The sequence below is a fragment of the Schistocerca americana genome, chromosome X (genome assembly GCF_021461395.2).
Source record: "Schistocerca americana isolate TAMUIC-IGC-003095 chromosome X, iqSchAmer2.1, whole genome shotgun sequence".
NCBI lineage: Eukaryota > Metazoa > Arthropoda > Insecta > Orthoptera > Acrididae > Schistocerca > Schistocerca americana.
The window spans coordinates 380,047,989-380,066,202 of record NC_060130.1 but is presented as its reverse complement, the minus strand read 5'-3'; positions in this window follow the sequence as shown (position 1 = coordinate 380,066,202).

The window sequence follows — 18,214 nt, the reverse complement described above, 5'->3', positions numbered from 1 at the left end:
TTTGTATGAGAAACATACAGGGTCTTTAACTTATGAGTAAGAGGTGTTGTGATATTTCATTAATTCAGTGAAAAAGCTCAGGAGCTCGTCAAGTGCATTGCAGAAATACTGCATTTGACTGCAGGATCCTATGGGAAATCCGCCAAGAACACTACGAATCTCTCAGCTACATTAATTTACATCCAACGACATGGAGACCCTCCAAACTAGTTATGAGCATCATCATGTAGAAGGATAATTAGTGACTCTATTCATTGTTGCGTAGTAGAAGCGAAACAACGTGATAATAGTGTAGTTGGCGCTCAGTGTCTTTTGAGTGGACGCGCATTTGTTTTGACAGAACGGCAGTCAAACTCCCCGTAAGCCTAAGTGGCGATGCTTCAGTTACACAAAGAAGCGCGCCCGCCGTAGCAGGACTGCGCAGACAAAGAAGCTAGTGAGCGCAGCATTCCTTTGTGCTTTTCACGGCGACCCACGCGCGGGTGATGCAACCGTCTGCCCGCAGATACCCGCCGCGCAGCGCGCACGTGCAAAACTCGTTACGACATGGCGCTGGCCCCGTTATCACCGCCCAATCGAATACCGTCACTCAATCCGGATATTACGCACTAACATTTTCTCACACTAATATACCACAGTCATCACATAGTTTTACAGTTCTCTTGTAGTTACCGCCTTCTTAATATCGTGTCTAATCACAAGAGTTACGATAGAGCAAACAGCTCCGCATGTCCTTTATAGATTTCACTCTATTGACTGTAGTACCACGCGGAAAACTGTTGTTCTTCCTGGTTGTCCTCTAAGCTCCTAATTCGAATTTACTCCATGACAATCTGACATCTTCAACGATCACAAACGACAGCACTGGAGACGTTTTGAGTAGATCTCAGACATTTTGTAAACCTAGTATAAATTCTGTCAGAGACAGCAAAGGACTTAAACAACAGGTTAAATGGAACGATTAGTGTGTAAAAAATAGCTTATAAGATGAACATCAACAAAAATAAAACAAGGGCAATGGACTTCAGTCGAATTAAAACAGATGATGCTAAAGGAATTACATCAGTAAATGCAACATTGAAAGTAGTAGATGTGTTTCGCTATTTAGAAGAAAAAAGTCTGACGATAGTCCAAGTAGAGATGATATAAAATTAGACTGGCTATAGCACGAACCCCATCTCTGAAAAACAGAATTTATTAACATTTAATACTAATTTAGGTGTTAGATATTTGTATTGAATGTAGCCTAATGCGCAATTGAAATGCGGACGATAAGCTGTTCAGACTGTAAGACAGAAATTTTCGAAATGTGGCAGCTTAGATAGATGGTTCTACTAACTAATGAAGTGATACTGAATCGAATAGGGGGAGAATTATGGCACAGCTATATAAAAGAATGGTCAGTTGATAGGATACGTAACTAGTAATGACGGAATCGTCAATTTGGTAAGAATGGGAAACGGGAAATTGAGAAGAGGGCGGAGGGTAAAAACAGCAGAGGGAGATCAAAGAAAGAATATATTAAGTAGATTGAAATGGATGTAGGATGCAGTAGTTATTCGGAGATGAAGAGACTTTGCTCGAGATGAAGTGACATGGAAAACAACGTAAAAATGTGGGGCATTTGTACCGAAAGGGGGAGGGAGGGGGGAAATGTGTGGCATTGAAACGTGTGTTTAGTAAGTCCCACAAAGTTGCGCACTTCGAAAAGATGTCTGTAGGGCAAAAGGCCAACCACCAATTGCTAAGCGCTGGGGGGGACAAGGAACCCTTCCGACACCTGTCAGAGTTCGCGTGAGGCCTGCAAACACTTATGCAGCAGTGTCGTGTTACTCAGCTGTTTTGTTTTGATGCACAAGCAAATTATTCCGCAGACTGCTGTTACACGGTTCAACGTGTTTCTCTCGCGTGTTGTCTCATTGTTTTCAGTGCGTGGTAAATATCTGTGCCTTATACTCAGGTTCATCTCAGCATATAGGACGTGGAATGTTTGTTTTGTTTTGTAGATTTCTGGTACGTAAACAGCTGTCTTTCACTGAGGTTAGTGAAACAGTTGCTCTGTCAGGAGATGGCAGGTCACAGCGATACGTTGCGAGCATGTTACACATGTCACAGAGTGTGGCAGGAAGTGTGCTGCAGCAACACTGAGAGGCAGACCTTTCCGTGCAACGTCGCTGTTGCACTACACAACAGGAGGATCGCGTTATTCTGCTGCGGGCAACTCGGGACTGATGAGCAGCAGCATGGATCCTACCCGATGGTCATGCTGCTGTTACTGGTTGACTGTTATCAATACCTTGGTGGAAACCACCCTGGGATGGAGCCAGAAGGCCCCGGGACTCAAGGAGCGAACACACCCGCCGGCTCACTATGCTTTCGAGCAACTTGCATAGAACGTTGGAGAGACTAATGGGGTAGTAGATGCCCATCCCTAGATGGTTCTTACCAGGTTTCAGCACTGGGACGATGACTCTTTCCCACCATCGTGATGGGAACTCGCTCTCCTTCCAGATGAGGTTGAATAGGGGAAGAATGTGACGCTGGTAATCCACTGAGAGATGTTTAAGCATTTAATAGTGAATACGGTCTGCCCAGGAGCTGTATCAGGGTAATGGGCAAGGGCACTGAGGAATTGCCACTCACTGAATCGAGCATCTTAAGGCTCAAGGTGACGTGTAGTAAATAATAAACGCTTTCGTTCCACCTGACGTTTTAGGATAAGAAAGGTTGGTTGATAATACTCAGACCCATAAGTTCGAGCATAATGCACAGCAAAATGTTCGGTGACTGCGTCTAGGTTGGTACAGATAGCTTTATCTGTGGCAATCCCAGGTACACCTGCAGGAGTCTGAAATCCATAAAAGTGTCTTAACTTTGTCCTGACCTGAGAAGGAAAGGTACAGGATCCAGTGGTTGATACATACTGTTCCCAGCACTCTTGCTTCCGTCTCTTTATTAGCTGGAAGGCCTGGGTACTGATCCATTTAAAGGCAATGATGTGGAGCACACCTACAATCTCCGATGGCCTCCCTGATTTCTGGCTACCATCAAGGCACTGTCTTCTCCTGGGGGGGGGGGGGGGGGGGGGTTCCTGAGGAACAAGGGATCTTCAAGTTGGCAGCAGAAGCAATGGTTGCAGTTGTGGTTTGGATCACCACACCGATATAGTCATGTGGTGGAGATTCAGCAGTGGCAGCAGAGATGTAAGCAACACTGTCAGTCTTGTTAAGAGTCCATCTGGGCAGTCAGTCAGTGGAGTGACACTGAGGTAGGGGCAAGAAGATCGGAAAGTGATCACTGCCACACAGGTTGTCATGAACTCTCCAGTGAATAGATGGTAGAAGGCCAAAACTGCAGACTGAAAGATCAATGCCACACTGAAATGTGTGGGAGCACCAGTATTTAAAAGACAAAGATTGAGTTGTGTCAGTAGATTTTCGACATCTTTACCGTGGCCAGTGATCATGGTATCACCCCACAGAGGGTTATGGACATTGAAATCACACAGAATGAGGAAAGGTGGGGGGAGTTGAGAAACCAGTGCAGCCAATACATTTTGAGGTACTTCACCATCTGGGGAAAGACAGACATTGCAGATGGTAAGATTCTGTGTCATCCTTACCCTGACAACCATAGCCTCCAAAGTTGCTTGGAAAGGCACCGATTCGCTATATACAGTCACAGACATATATACATACTTCACCTGACACCCTGTCGTAGTCAGTACTGGTCTTGTAATATCCCCAATAGCACCAAAGGGCGAGAATCTGCATTGCTGCAAACCAAGTTTCCTGAAGGGCAATGCAGAAAGCATGTGAAGTGCTTAAGAGATGTCATAACTCAGCCAGGTGGTGGAAAAAACTGTCGCAATTCCACTGGAGGATTAAGCTTTCAGTCCCTGCAAGGGCATGATGGGACTGAGGAGGCAGTTGTGTCCATTGGTTCTGAGGCTCCAGGGAGATCTAGGTCCTCGTGGGACACCAGGATCTCCACCTTATCTTCAGAACTGGAACTTGCAGTAAACGGTCCCACTGGGGATCTCTTTCTTCTTTATCGTTTTATTTTTCCTGTCCTTTCGCTCCTTTTTCGGTTTCTCTGGATGGGAGGGCTTCTCTGAGTTTCTCTCAGAAACCGATGACGATCTTGAAGCCCTATAACAAGCAGCTTGTGGCTCCTTCAGCTACCGGCTGGTGTCCAGCTTCACAGCAGCAGCAACCTTGGAAGGCTCTGTCCTAAGAGTCCCTTCCTTGCAAGAGGAGCTGGAGGAGGCTGTTGCTTCTCCATCTGAGGTGTGCAGCATGATGTCCTTGTTGGCCGGAGGGGGGGGGGGAGAGGGGGGGGGCCTTGCTCTCGAATTAGATGTTAAGGGAGCAATGGGAGGAGGAGTTCCCCCAACCATCAAAGGGGCAGGCATAGACTAGCTTCCTTCAGGGCCCACTATATGAGGCACAGGTGGTGGTGTTAACATTGCCAGAGAGGGCGACGTCCTCGAAGCTACAGCATAGGAAGAGATCATGTGCAAATGGTTCAGGTAGTCATATTTCCTATTTGCTTCTGCATAGGTCAGTCTGTCGAGGGTCTTATACCCCATTATTTTCTTCCCCTTCTGCAAACTGTGCAGTCCAGAGAACAGGGGACTGGTGCTCTCTACAGTAGACACAGATGGGAGGAGGGACACGAGGAACATTTATGTGTGACAGACGTCCGCAGTCCCGACATGTGGGGCTGGCGTTACAATTAGAGGACAAGTGTCCTAATTTCCAACATTTGAAGCGCCGCATAGGGAAAGGAACACAAGGCTTAACGTCAAACCCGTATATCATCACCTTCACCTTTATGCGCAATGAATCACTTTCAAAGGGCAAGATCAAGGCACCAGTAGCTACCCAGTTGGCATTAGGCCCCCTATACACATGCCAGACGAAGTCTACACCTCGTCGGTGTAGACTGGCGCGCAACCCGTCATCGGACTGCAAGAGGAGATATCAATGGAATATAATCCTCTGGACCATGTTTAAGATCTTATGGGGGGTGATGGAAACCGAGACATCGCCCAGCTTGTCACAGGGGTTCAATGCACGTGCACGCTGTTTTTATCAGTACTGACCCGTTCCGCATTTTGAACATTTCCCCCACTTCCCTGAACATGTCGTCTAAGTTCTCTACAAGAAGCAGAGGCTTTGTCGTTAAAAAGGATTCCCCATCAGACCTGGCACAAACTAGTTGTTGAGGAGAATGTGTCTGTCCGTGAACTTCAGCCCTGCATTCAAATGATTAAAATGGCTCTAAGCACTATGAGACTTAACATCCGAGGTCATCAGTCCCCTGGACGTAGAACTACTTAAACCTAACTAACCTAATAACCTCACACACATCCATGCCTGAGGCAGGATTCGAACCCGTGACCGCGGCAGCAACACGGTTCTGGACTGAAGCGCCTAGAACCGCTCGGCCACAGCGGTCGGTGCCCTGCGTTCCTCCCATGGTGTGGCCAGGTAAGGGAACGATCTGGGGTCATATCTGTCAGCATTATACTCGCCTTTTCCTCGCTTAGAGACTGCCAGGGAAGTTCGACCACCAGTGTTGGACAACTTCATCAGCTTCATTGTGATTCATTCGCCCTGATGCCACCCATTTCGATCAGGGCTCGCCTCACGGACGCCACCTTTCCACAGCAAAGTCCACCTGTGGGGATGGCCGTTGCTGGGCATCCTGATGCCCCAAGAAGACGGACATCTACTCTTTGGCATACATGGGGAGTTTGCAATTCAGGCATCTGAGTGCGATACCTGTACTGGCAGGGAGCTTCAACCAAGAGGGTACATGACTCCTACCCTCCCCTCTCCCCTGAACGACAGGCTGACTAACTCGCTGGCTACTGGGTGCGAAAAGATCCATTATTATCGTGGGTGCAAGAGGGGACGGCGCACAATGCATGTAAAGTAGGCGCCCAGCAAGACGTCCTTGCATAAAAGGATGGATTACGGGTGCAATCACATTTCCATTACGATAATAGGCGTAGTAGGTCTCAGCGCACGATGGTTACACGATGCACCACACGTCCTTCCCCAAATGGACCACACTTCTGTAGAATTTTTAATGGTGGAGGTCAAACCGTAAAAGAGGACCATAAATTATTAGGCCGCTTACGACAGGCAGTGAAACTGCAGGTCTGTTCTAGATTCTAACCCCCAGGGGGGAGTTAAAATGTTACCCTAGAACCAATGATCACGTAGAACCATAGGGAAGGTATTTACTTATTTTTGTTCAGTTAATACTGATAAACAGACAAATCTGTTACCTTTAAACTAATGAGACTGTTGTTTTACAGTAACTATTTATTTATAATTTTCTTCATTGAATATGTTCACAGTAATTCATTATTTTCCATCTAAATTAGTAATCATCTTACTACATTATTTCTTCTTCACAGTAACTAAGCTCCATACTTATTACGATCTAAGTTCTTCCTCTCAGAACCGTTAGGCCCTAAGTCTGATGTGCAAACATGAATAACCATTTTTAGTGCTGCGTTCTTCATATCTTCCATTTTTAATGTATAATAAATTGAAAGAATCTCTCTAATAATCAAAAATAAGTAAACTACTGCACCCTGGTTATAAAGATGTAGTGTTCGTAGCTTCACTGCTCTTTTCGTGTATTTTGGACAAAACCAGTACCTGATTTGCGGCCTTCGGCTCTAGAATAATGTTTCTGAAACATGGAGAACTCGACTACGCCAAAAAGCGAGACAATTCAATGTCCTGCATTTTCTTAAGCGTTTTTACCAGCATGATATAATTTTTACACTTACTGCACGAGCAAGTGCTGTTACATCCACGCCCACACATAACTTAACTGTTCTATCGCTGCTGCCTATAAGCCCGTGTGCAGCCTATACCTGGTTGACGAAGGCTTCCTCGATTAAGTAGGCCTGTTGGTCAAAATACAGGAGGTGGACATAAACATACAAGCATGAAAAACCCAACACATTATCATTATGAAGACTGTGTAGGGAAACTTTTGTCATTCCAAGCAATTTCATGGGCTCTTACAACATTCTTTCTGCAAAATAATGGCAAGTGCAGGTAACGATGAGGGATGTGAATAGCGATCACACGCCGGCCGAAGTGGCCGTGCGGTTAAAGGCGCTGCAGTCTGGAACCGCAAGACCGCTACGGTCGCAGGTTCGAATCCTGCCTCGGGCATGGATGTTTGTGATGTCCTTAGGTTAGTTAGGTTTAACTAGTTCTAAGTTCTAGGGGACTAATGACCTCAGCAGTTGAGTCCCATAGTGCTCAGAGCCATTTGCACCATTTGAACCAATAGCGATCACGCACCCTTACCATCAAAGTAGACCACAAAGGCTCAATAATGTGGAGATCTGGTGACTGAAGTGGCAGGGGAGATGCGACAATTCATCCTCGTGCCCAGAAAACCAGTCATGGGCGATGCAAGTTGTGTGAACTGGGACCCTTAGCAGCCAAAATGGTCCCTGTAATCCTTGGCAGTAATGCATCCTTGCAGAATAACCATGGTGCTCATGGAATACCATGATATGGCTGCGAAAATTATCACCGAACCCTCACAACGTTTCACTCTTGGGACACAAACTCGGCCAGAGTCAGCCGACCAAGTTGCATTCTTGCATTGCTCCATACTTATTACGATCTAAGTTCTTCCTCTCAGAACCGTTAGGCCCTAAGTCTCATGTGCAAACATAAATAACCATTATTAGTGCTGCGTTCTTCATATCTTCCATTTTTAATGTATAAGAAATTTATGGCTTCAGCACCATTTTTTCCTGTCACAGGCATTTTATCACTGATGAGTTGTTCCAGAATGCCAGCTCGCCCTGCAATTCGATGCTTATGGTGTTTCATTTGCGTTGTTTTGGAACTGAAATGGTTCGCGAGTGCGACATTCAGCTCTGCAGTGATTTTTGCAGCTGTCGTCCTGCTATTTTTTCCGCCACAATCTTCTTCGGTGTGTGTCTGTTGCGATAAGTCAACACACACTGTCGTCCATATTGTGACTTAGATAATGTTGCTTTTCGACTTTCCTGCATACGGTATAACACCTAGATACGGTGCCACTTGCTACGTTAAACACGTTGGCTACCTTCACTGAGGAAGCACCCACCACGTGCGTAGTTCGCCAACTTTCGAACACACTGAACTCCGACATAATGCACTCGCAACTACACAGAACATTTTCCTGACCACGACTGACACTTGCAACGTACTAATGACATTGCGCAGGTGCCGTTCGTAGTCAAATAAATCTGTGCAACCTGCAGGCTTGGCTGGGATTTTCATTTATGTTCAAGCACACATTTTTGTGGTATTTCCATGTTTGTCCAACCGCTCTAGAACTTGCAAATTTATGGAAATTTTCTAGCTACAAAGCCTCATTCTCAGTGGATGAATGCATCCATCTATCGGTTCTCCAGAAAATTTAAAAGGGCACTCAACTAGTAAGATATAACAACTAGACTGGGGATGATGCAAAGAACCATCGTGGTACATCAAGAGTCAACAGATATACCCAACCAGCAAAGACTCTTGGAATCTGGTAGAGAATGGATAAACACCAGTCAGAAATAAACCTTAATATAATTGCATTAAGCAGTTCATTGCAGCCCTCCTATAAACCACATGTGTTAGTGTATCTAAACACGTCGCACTCAAGAAGTCGTAACCTGTGAATAATTTTTTTTTTAATTTTTTTCCTGTAGAACATTTTGGAAGTAAAAATTAGTCTCATATGTTCTAAGATTTATTTTATTACGTAGTCTCCACAACGGAGGTTTCGAATAAAATTCATCTCAGTATATTTCCTAAATAGGCGTGGTAATCTACACTACATCCACATCTACATCTACATGGATACTCTGCAAATCATATTTAAGAGCCTGGCAGAGGGTTCATCGAACCACCTTCAAAATTCTCTATTATTCCAATCTTGTATAGCGCGCGGAAAGAATGAGCACCTATATCTTTCCTTTCGAGCTCTTATTTCCCTTACTTTTTCGTGGTGATCATTGCCCCCTATTCAGGTCGGTGTCCACAAAATACTTTCGCATTCGGAGGAGAAAATTGATGTTTGGAATTTCGTGAGAAGATTTCGTCGCAACGAAAAACGCCTTTCTTTTAATGATGTCCAGCCCAAATCCTGTATCACTTCTGTGACACTCTCTCTCACATTTCGTGATAATACAAAACGTGCTGCCTTTCTTTGAACTTTTTCGATGTACTGGGTCAGTCCTATCTGGTAAGAATCCCACACCGCGCAGCAGTACTCTAAAAGAGAACGGACAAGCGTAGTGTAGGCAGCCTCCTTAGTAGGTCTGTTATATTTTCTGTGTCCTGCCAATAAAGCACAGTCTTTCGTTGGCCTTCCCCGCAACATTTTCTATGTGTTCCTTCCAATTGAAGTTGTTCGTAATTGTAATACCTACGTATTTAGTTGAATTGACGGCTTTTAGATTAGACTGATTTATCGTGTAACCGAAGTTTAACGAATTCCTTTTAGCACTCATGCGGATGACCTCACACTTTTCGTTATTTAGGGTCAAATGCCAATTTTCGCACCATTCAGATATCTTTTCTAAATCGTTTTGCAGTTTGTTTTGATTTTCTGATGACTTCATTAGTCGATAAACGACAGGGTCACTAAATTCCATCTATAACTAATCAGTTCTGACATAATCATTTCTGAAAGTTCAGCAATACTTGTCTACTGTGTTTGATATATGGAACAGTTCCAAAACATCATAGACAAAATTAGTTCTATGCGATAAAGTACTTGTGGAATAAAGCTTCAGAGAGGATTATTCCACTGCTGTGACATGACGTTATTTAATGTGTACCTCCACAGCCTGTTTCTTCGCTGTAGACGGCATAGGCCCGTCATCACCTTCATTAAATATCAGTTGGACTGAACACCTAGGTCACAGTTGATACAGCGTCTTAACCTTCATTTAAAATAAAATCTTTTAAAGCAATTTATAAACCGTCGCAGAATATCCATGGCAGAAGATGACAAGGAAAACAGTGTTGTAGTGGTCGAACACAGTGACATACTGCTTGACATAGTCACATCGCTTAAATGTCAAGCGCTAACGTTGCAAAACAAGACGAAATGAAATCAGCATGTAAAGTCGGTTGCAGAGAAGGTGAATGGTCGATTTGGGGTTGTTCGGAGATTTCTAGCGACGTTTACCTCATGTATAAAGGAGACTGCGTACAGAACACTTCTGTAACCCATTCTTGAGTACTGTTAGAGTGTTTTGGATCCCCACCAGGTCCAATTAACGAAAGACATTGTAAAAAGGACACTTCTCGGAGACGTATGTAACACATGGAGCAGTCTCAGCAGATGTCCACTCCAGTCCCCTTACAAAGAAAGAAATTTGAACAGAATTATAATCGTGTTTCCAATAACAGAATCGTAATGCTTGTGTAATCATCACTTTACTGGTAGTAGGCACAGGCCTACAAATCAATTAATTAAAATGTCAATGACATTCATCTATAGCATCCATTTTCAATAATCTACCACAAGAATTCAAAAATCTTAGCAGTAATCCATGGGCTTTCAAATCGAAACTGAAGAGTTTCCTCATGGGTCACTCCTTCTAGTCTGTTGAGATGTTCCTTGAAAAATCAAGATGATTCTTATGTTACATTGTTGACTGCGTTTACTGAAACTTATGGCTTTACTCTTTTTGGGTTCATAAACGTTTTATTTTTATCTACTATTACTTTTCTGTTCTAACTTCTGGTACTGACATGTTCCATGACCTTGGAGATTTGCTCTTCAATTTGGCCCTACGGAACTTGAAGTGTAAATAAAATAAAATAAACTATATGCATTAAAAATAATTTTCTCTAGGCAACTGAAACCAACGATAGCTTGCTTTATCAAAGGGCTGTCGAATGGTAGGGGTGGTGTAATTTTTATGTTTATCCATCATTTAATCAATGAAAGAAGCAAGGTTGCGAAAATTGGCAGAAGTTCTCAGGATGTTACTTTCAAAGTCAAGTAACAGTAACGCTGGCGCGTAGGAAGACTGATCCCGCCGAGGTTCGTTAAATTGGCGCCACCACTGGGTCACCAGCCTGATCGCCAGAAGACAGAGTTGTACCCTCAGCCAAAAGTAGTAGGAACTGTTTGCTTGCTGATCTCAGTCAAATTGGCTACAGGGACCATTTTCACTGCTGTGATGCGTCTTAGGTTGCTGAGAGACGATCTATCAGCCCCATTTCTTCGCTGTTCTTAATCGGGTTCACTTCTAGACCAGCAGTAGTGCGGTAGTTGCCATCATTTCGCGATACATGGGTTTGCTTCCATGGTCATGGAAGAAACCATGAGTACAGTCAGTCAGCTTTCGTCAACACATTTCGTGATAGAATGTCCGAGGCAACTTCGTCCGTGATTGAGGCGGTGAGATCAAAAACAGGATTCGTCATCATTTTTGGGGTATATGGATTATTAGTGTAGTTTTTATATTCCCGCAGATTCCGCATGTGTTGGTTCTACAATGCGACTTGTTCGGGGATTTTTCCCTGTCCAACCCAATGATGAAATTTCTTTTTGAGTAGAAACATAACTTGTCACAGAGACAAGTTCCTAGATTGCTCGAAGGAACTCGAGGCGTGATGGCAGCATTGCAGCGGGATGTAGTAAACAGCTGTGAGATTTCAAAATGGCTTCGATGATGAAACCGTGATGTGAGTCCAGAGACAATGTACAAGGATTTAGAAGGAAGAAACGAGGCCCTGAATTGTGTGAGAAAAGTGATAAAATCATAGTCATGGGCTTGGAGCATATCAACTGGAAAGGAAACATTGTTCGTAAAGGGAAACAGGTGCAGACTGCAGGAAAGTTGGAATACAATTATCATTGTTTGTATTCTCTATACGTAATATAATAGTACAAGCAAGTTGTGTACAAATATGTGTTTATAAATTGGTCTGTGGCACAATACAAAATATTTGAGTACACTGTTCAGTCACAAATTACCCAATAGCAGTGAAAAGGTGAAATATGAATTTCTTCTGGTTAAGTCTGGGATAGGGCCTCATCTTCATAATGAACCAAGAGCATACATGGACGTCAATCCTCAGAAGCTTACAGAATGTTTCACTCATGGTTGACGTCATCTCTTTGCTGTTTCGTGAGTATTTTAATAATATTCCTAATACATGTGCCATTAATAAAGTGCCTGGTGGAGAGGAAGACAACGAATCTGAAGCTGAAGTTTATGACAGTGACCAAGGGTGACAAGTTTATGAAGACGTTTGTCTGTCAAAATAAACACTATCGTTTAATAAGTAAAAAATGTGGAATTAACTCTCCCATGTTAGAAGCCAAGGCACTAAAAATGATACTGACTTCCGTTATGTTGTCTATTTTGCTATGTGTTATTTAATTATGAATGGCACAAATAATAGGAATGTATATGAACATGTTGAAATAATTAAAAAGAATATTTTCTTGAAAATATACTATTTTTCAGTTACACAATATTTATGACAAAATGAGATTTTTTTAAATCAAAAAGGGGATATGTCAGTCAGTTTCTATTAACATTTTCTATTATTTGCGTGTATTCTATGACTAGATGGGTATCTAGTTTCTCTCAGGGAGTTGACATGAGGTTGTATGGTAGTTAGAAAAAAAGGATGCTTCATTTGCTAGGCTGTACTGTTTACTTGTCCTCGCCCGAGCTTCTCATTTGATGATATTTCATGGCTGACTTGAGTTCGCAGTATTTTATTATAAGATTGTGTCGCAATTCTTAATTCTTCAGTCCCTTCATTTCGTTGTTCTTAGGTTTCTCTGCTATTCACGGTGTTCATTCTCGTTCATTGGGAACTTAAATGTGCTTCGCGCTCTTCGTCTGTTTCGTTATTTCGCTGTTCTTTTTGTTTTCGCCGTTGTGCTTCAGAACTGGAAAGACCACCTCCTCTTTTTAAGTTTGAGAATTGTCTAAAATATAAATCAAATCAACTTTTTACTGACCAATACGCTAAGTACACTTTTACTTACTTTTCACACTCTATTTTGGATTTATATTCAGCTACGGTATCACTTTGAGTATTCACACTTCACTGTTTATTTTATTCACTCACTGCACTACTTTTTCGGTTCCTCCCTTCGTCACAGATACGAAACTGATGTTCGAACCTACGAGAGTGTTCTGGAATGTTCCACAATGATCTGAGATGTTTCTGGATGCTCCCGAAGTTTCTGGAAACTTCCCGAATGTTGCAGACTATTTCCGAATATTCAAGAACATCCGGCATCATTGTGGAACATTCCGAGACATTCTAGAATGTTGTGAAATGCTCTCGAATACTCCCAAATGTTTTGGAATGTTCTCGAATACTCTCGAATGTTCTGGATGTTCTATAAATTTCTAGAGAGTGAAACTTCCCAACTCTTATATCTTCAAAAGCATGCCCTTCAGGTAAAAACGGGAACCTTCTACATGGATGTGGGATAGAGGGCTACTACACCATATAGTTCCCTTGATAGTACCGGGACTCGTTTTTGAGTTTTAGCGGCACGCATGTTGTACACTTACTCTTGTAGTATACATTGATTACTGACTTTGGTATACAACTGTGTTCTTCCTGATGAGTATGTGGGTGTAAATACAACGTCTGAAGATTATACTGTTTAACGTTATATAGTTTTTTCAATATATCTCAAAACTCCTGTTAAGTGACATGTTCCCCTTTTGATTTCAACGCCTTAGGTAAGAAGCAAGTATGCAATTGCACCGCGAGAAACCAGCATTACGTTTCATCCGATGTTAGAGCGCCAAGTTTTGTCACGGTGCTGTCTATGTGCTCATATCACCTGACTCATTACAATTAACTGATTTCTTCTTGAGTCTCAATTGAGGAAATTCATCTCCGCTTTCTTCCAATTATCGCTCTTCTAGGGACTGGGTGAGCTACCATTGTATCTCGTATAATTCTGTGTCTCTTCTCTGTACGCTCAGCTTGGCCTGTAGCGGTTCGCCATACATCTCAGAATTGTTGGCTGACAAAACCCCATTCTTTGTGACAAGACGGCGTTACATTTATGAGTTTGTATTAAGAATATGAGTTATTTAATTACAGTTCTCTAGCTGTTACTGGTCTGTCGTCTCTCCCTGTCCTCGTTATTCAAATGGTTCAAATGGATCTGAGCACTATGCGCCTTAACGTCTGAGATCATCAGTCGCCTAGACTTAGAACTACTTAAAGTTAACTAACCTAAGGACGTTCACACATCCCTGCCCGAGGCGCTCAAAAGTTCTCCACGACATTATAAGCCATTCACAATCAAAATAAAAATCCTCATTGTAAACGGAACTCGTTATTTTTTAATCAAGTAGACATTCAATTCCAGGAGTTCTCTTTTCCTAGACAAATAGCATGAGTCCAGTTACTGGGAAGATCTTGATGAAATTTTTTTGTGATCGCTCGCCTTTTCTTCTTCCATTTGACCGGCTGAGGTGAAACAGTGGTTAAGAAAGTGGATTCACATTCTGGGGGACGTAGTTCAAACCCCATTTTCTCAAAATGTACGTAGTTCATCATTCAGCTAACGTTAATGAAATTTTATGCAATGTAATTATATACTGATCAGCCAGAACATTATGACCAGCGACCTCCTATCGATATAAACCCGTCCAGGCGATAGGAGCGCCACCTGGCGAGGAATTACTGATAGTCAGACACATCCGCGGTGCACGTAGCATCAGTGATCATTCTGTCCACGAGTAGAATGGAGAAGGCGCGCGATCTGTCTGCGTTTGACGGAGGGCTGATTGTGATGGTCAGCAGGTTCGGTACGAGCATTTCGGAAGCTGCGCGAATTGTCGGGAATTCGAGAATTGCTGTCGTGAATATCTTCACGGGACGAAACCTAGGTGAAACCCAGTCCAGACGTCGTGGTATTGGGCAGCCACCCCTCATTACAGATATCGGACGTTGTAGACTTGGCTGACTGGCAAAACAGGCCAGGCGGCGAACTGTAGGGGAAATTAACATCCGACTTTAATGCCAGGAAGAGTACAAATGTGTCTGAATACACAGCGCAACTACAACTGGAATAGGCAAGTGACCATCGACACTGGACGTTGACGAAGTAGCAGAGCTTTGTATGATCAGATGAATCCCGATACCTTCTTCATCATGCTGGTGGAAGAGCGCGAAGCCGTCGTCTTTCAGGGGAACAGCTCCTTGTCACCTGTACGGCCGGATGGAGACAAGTTGACGGCGGCTCCATTATGCTCTGGGGAACATTCACGTGGCCATCCTTGGGCCCAGTGGAGCTCGTACAAGATATATTGACGACCAAGGAGTGTCGTACACTGGTTGTAGACCACGTACATCCCTTCATGACGATCTTTTTTCCCGATGGCAGCGGCATTATTCAGTAAGATAATGCACCCTATCACAAGGCCAGGAGTGTGATGGAGTGCTTCAAGGAACACAGTGGCGACTTCCAGTTAATATGCTGGCCCCCCAAATCGCCAGATCTGAACTCGATCGAACGCATCTGGGATGTGATTGAACGTGGAGTCAGAGCTCATCGACCCTATCCTCGGGATTTACGGGGGTTAGGTGACTTGCGTGTACAGATGTGGTGCCAACTAGCTCCAGCGACCCATCAAGACCTCATTGCTTCTATTCCATGACTCGTCACAGCTGTTATCCGTGCCAAACGTCGACATACCGGTTATTAGGCAGATATCGGACATAATATTCTTTCTGATCGTTGTTGTTGTGGTCTTCAGTCCTGAGATTGGTTTGATCAGCGTATATAAATATGAGTGTACCAAATAAATTGCTAGTCTGTAACTTTTATAGTTTTGAGGTACATGTCAAATCGCCATTTGCATAGTATTGGAATGTGTGTGGAGTGCGTGTGAAGTGTATGAGAAGAATGAATTTTGAATTTGTGAGCAGTGACAAATGTCTGAGCTTTAAAAATAAGGTTGTGAAGCAGTTGAGTAGCTCACGCATACAAAACGAAGGGAGGAATGTGAAATCAGCCACTGTTACACCCGAAACACAGTATCTTTTCACGGGTTCGTAAGACGAGCAAAGATATGGTTATCTGAAATTATTTAGCATTTTGGAAATAACATTTTCACTATTAATATAAATTTCATTTAAGATTTACGATTGGACCCTTAGGAGATTTTCTTGGTTATGAAAAAGTATCACACTTTAATCTGGGAAAATGTTCTCTATATCTTACGAGAACAATAAAGTACGTGAAAATGCTTTATTTCACATAGTTTTATTTTTCTGGGATTCACGTTACGTAAATCATTTAAAGACTAAAATAACTGATAGAAATTTTGCGTATAACCGGTTGAGTAACAGAACTGTGAACTGTGCACAACTTAGCCTTAAATGTCAGTACCAAGATTGTGAAAGTTTCAATTAAGAAATAATGAGAACCCGTTAATTTCATATTCTTTGCAATTAGTAAGAGCCACATATGAGTCCAGTAGACTACATGATATAAGACAGCATTTCTATGTGTATTATTTATTTGACGAAAAGTTAGCTGACGTATTTTCAAGTAGTGCACGTGAGATATAGGCACTAGTCGCAGTATTTCATGTCCTTACGAGACGACTGCTGCCAGCCTCAGAGATCTAACAGTTGTGTCGTTACTGTAGCATGGCAAAGCCTGGTGATGCGTCTTTCAGTTTGTTTTAACGGATTGTAACTCATATCTGGAAAAGTATGCACCGAGTAAGTGGATTAAGGACGGAAAAGACCCACCGTGGTTTAACAACGAAATTTTAAAAATGCTGAGGAAGCAAAGGCTGTTGCACTCTCGGTTCAAAAGAGAAGGCGCAAAGGACGACAGGCAAAAGTTAACAGAAATTGGTGCGACTGTAAAACGTTCGTTGCATGAAGCCTACAACAGGTAATACCGTCGTACCTTAGCTAATGATCTTGTCGAGAACCCGAGAAAATTTTGGTCCTACGTAAAATCGCTAAGTGGTTTTAAGGCTTCTATCCAGTCAGTCGTTGATCACTCTGATGTGGTAGTAGAAGATAGCAAAAGTAAAGCCTAAGTTTTAAATTTAGCATTTAATAAACCATTCATGCAGGAGAATCGTACAAACATACCGTCGTTTGATCATCTCAAAGACTCCTGTACGCAGGGCAGAGTAATAAGCATCATCCGTCTAGAGAAGCAACTGAAAGAGTTCAAAGTAAATAAGACGACAGGTCCTGATGGAATCCCAGTTCTGTTTTACAAAGAGTACTCTATAGCGCTAGCCCCTTACTTAGCTTGCATTTATCGCGAATCTCTTGCCCAGCGCAAAGTCCCAAACGACTGGAAAAAGGGTAGGAGACTCCTGTGTATCAGAATGGATCTGCAAAATTACAGAGCTGTATACTTAGCATCGGTTTGCTGCAGAATCCTTGAAAACATTCTCATGTTCGAATATAATAAAGTTCCTTTAGAGGAAAAAGTTTCTGTCCACAAATCAGGACGGTTTAGAAGGCGTCGCTCGTGCGAAGCTTAGCTTTCCGTTTTCTCACATGATATCCTGCGAACTATGAATGAAGGGCCACAGGTGGATTCCATTTTCCTAAGATTTCCGTAAAGCGTTTGACACGGCGCCGCACCGGTGCATACGGAATTTGTTCCCAGATATGCGAGTGGCTCGAAGATTTCTTGAGTGACAGAATGCAGCACGTTGTCGTCGACGGCAAGTGTTCATCAGACAAGCGCATCGTCAGGAGTGCCACAGGGAAGGGCGACAGGAACACTGTTACCTTCTACATACATAAGTGATCTAGCGAACATGGTAAGCAGCAGTCTCTGGCTGTTTGCTAGTGATTCTATGATGTATGGGAAGGTGTCCTCGTTGTGATTGTAGCAGGATACAAGATGACATAGACAAAATGTCTAGTTGATGTGATGAACGACAACTAGATCTAAATGTAGAAAAATACAGGTTAATGCTGATGAGTAGGAAAAACAAGCCCATAATTCTCGAATACAGCATTGGTGGTATTCTGCTTGACACAGTCACTTCGATTAAATATCTAAGCGAAAGGTTGCAAAGCAGTATGAAATGGTATGAACATGTAAGGATTGAACGTAGTAGGGAAGGCAAATGGTCGATTTCGGTTTATTCGGAGCATTTTGGGAAAGTGTGGTTCAATGTAAA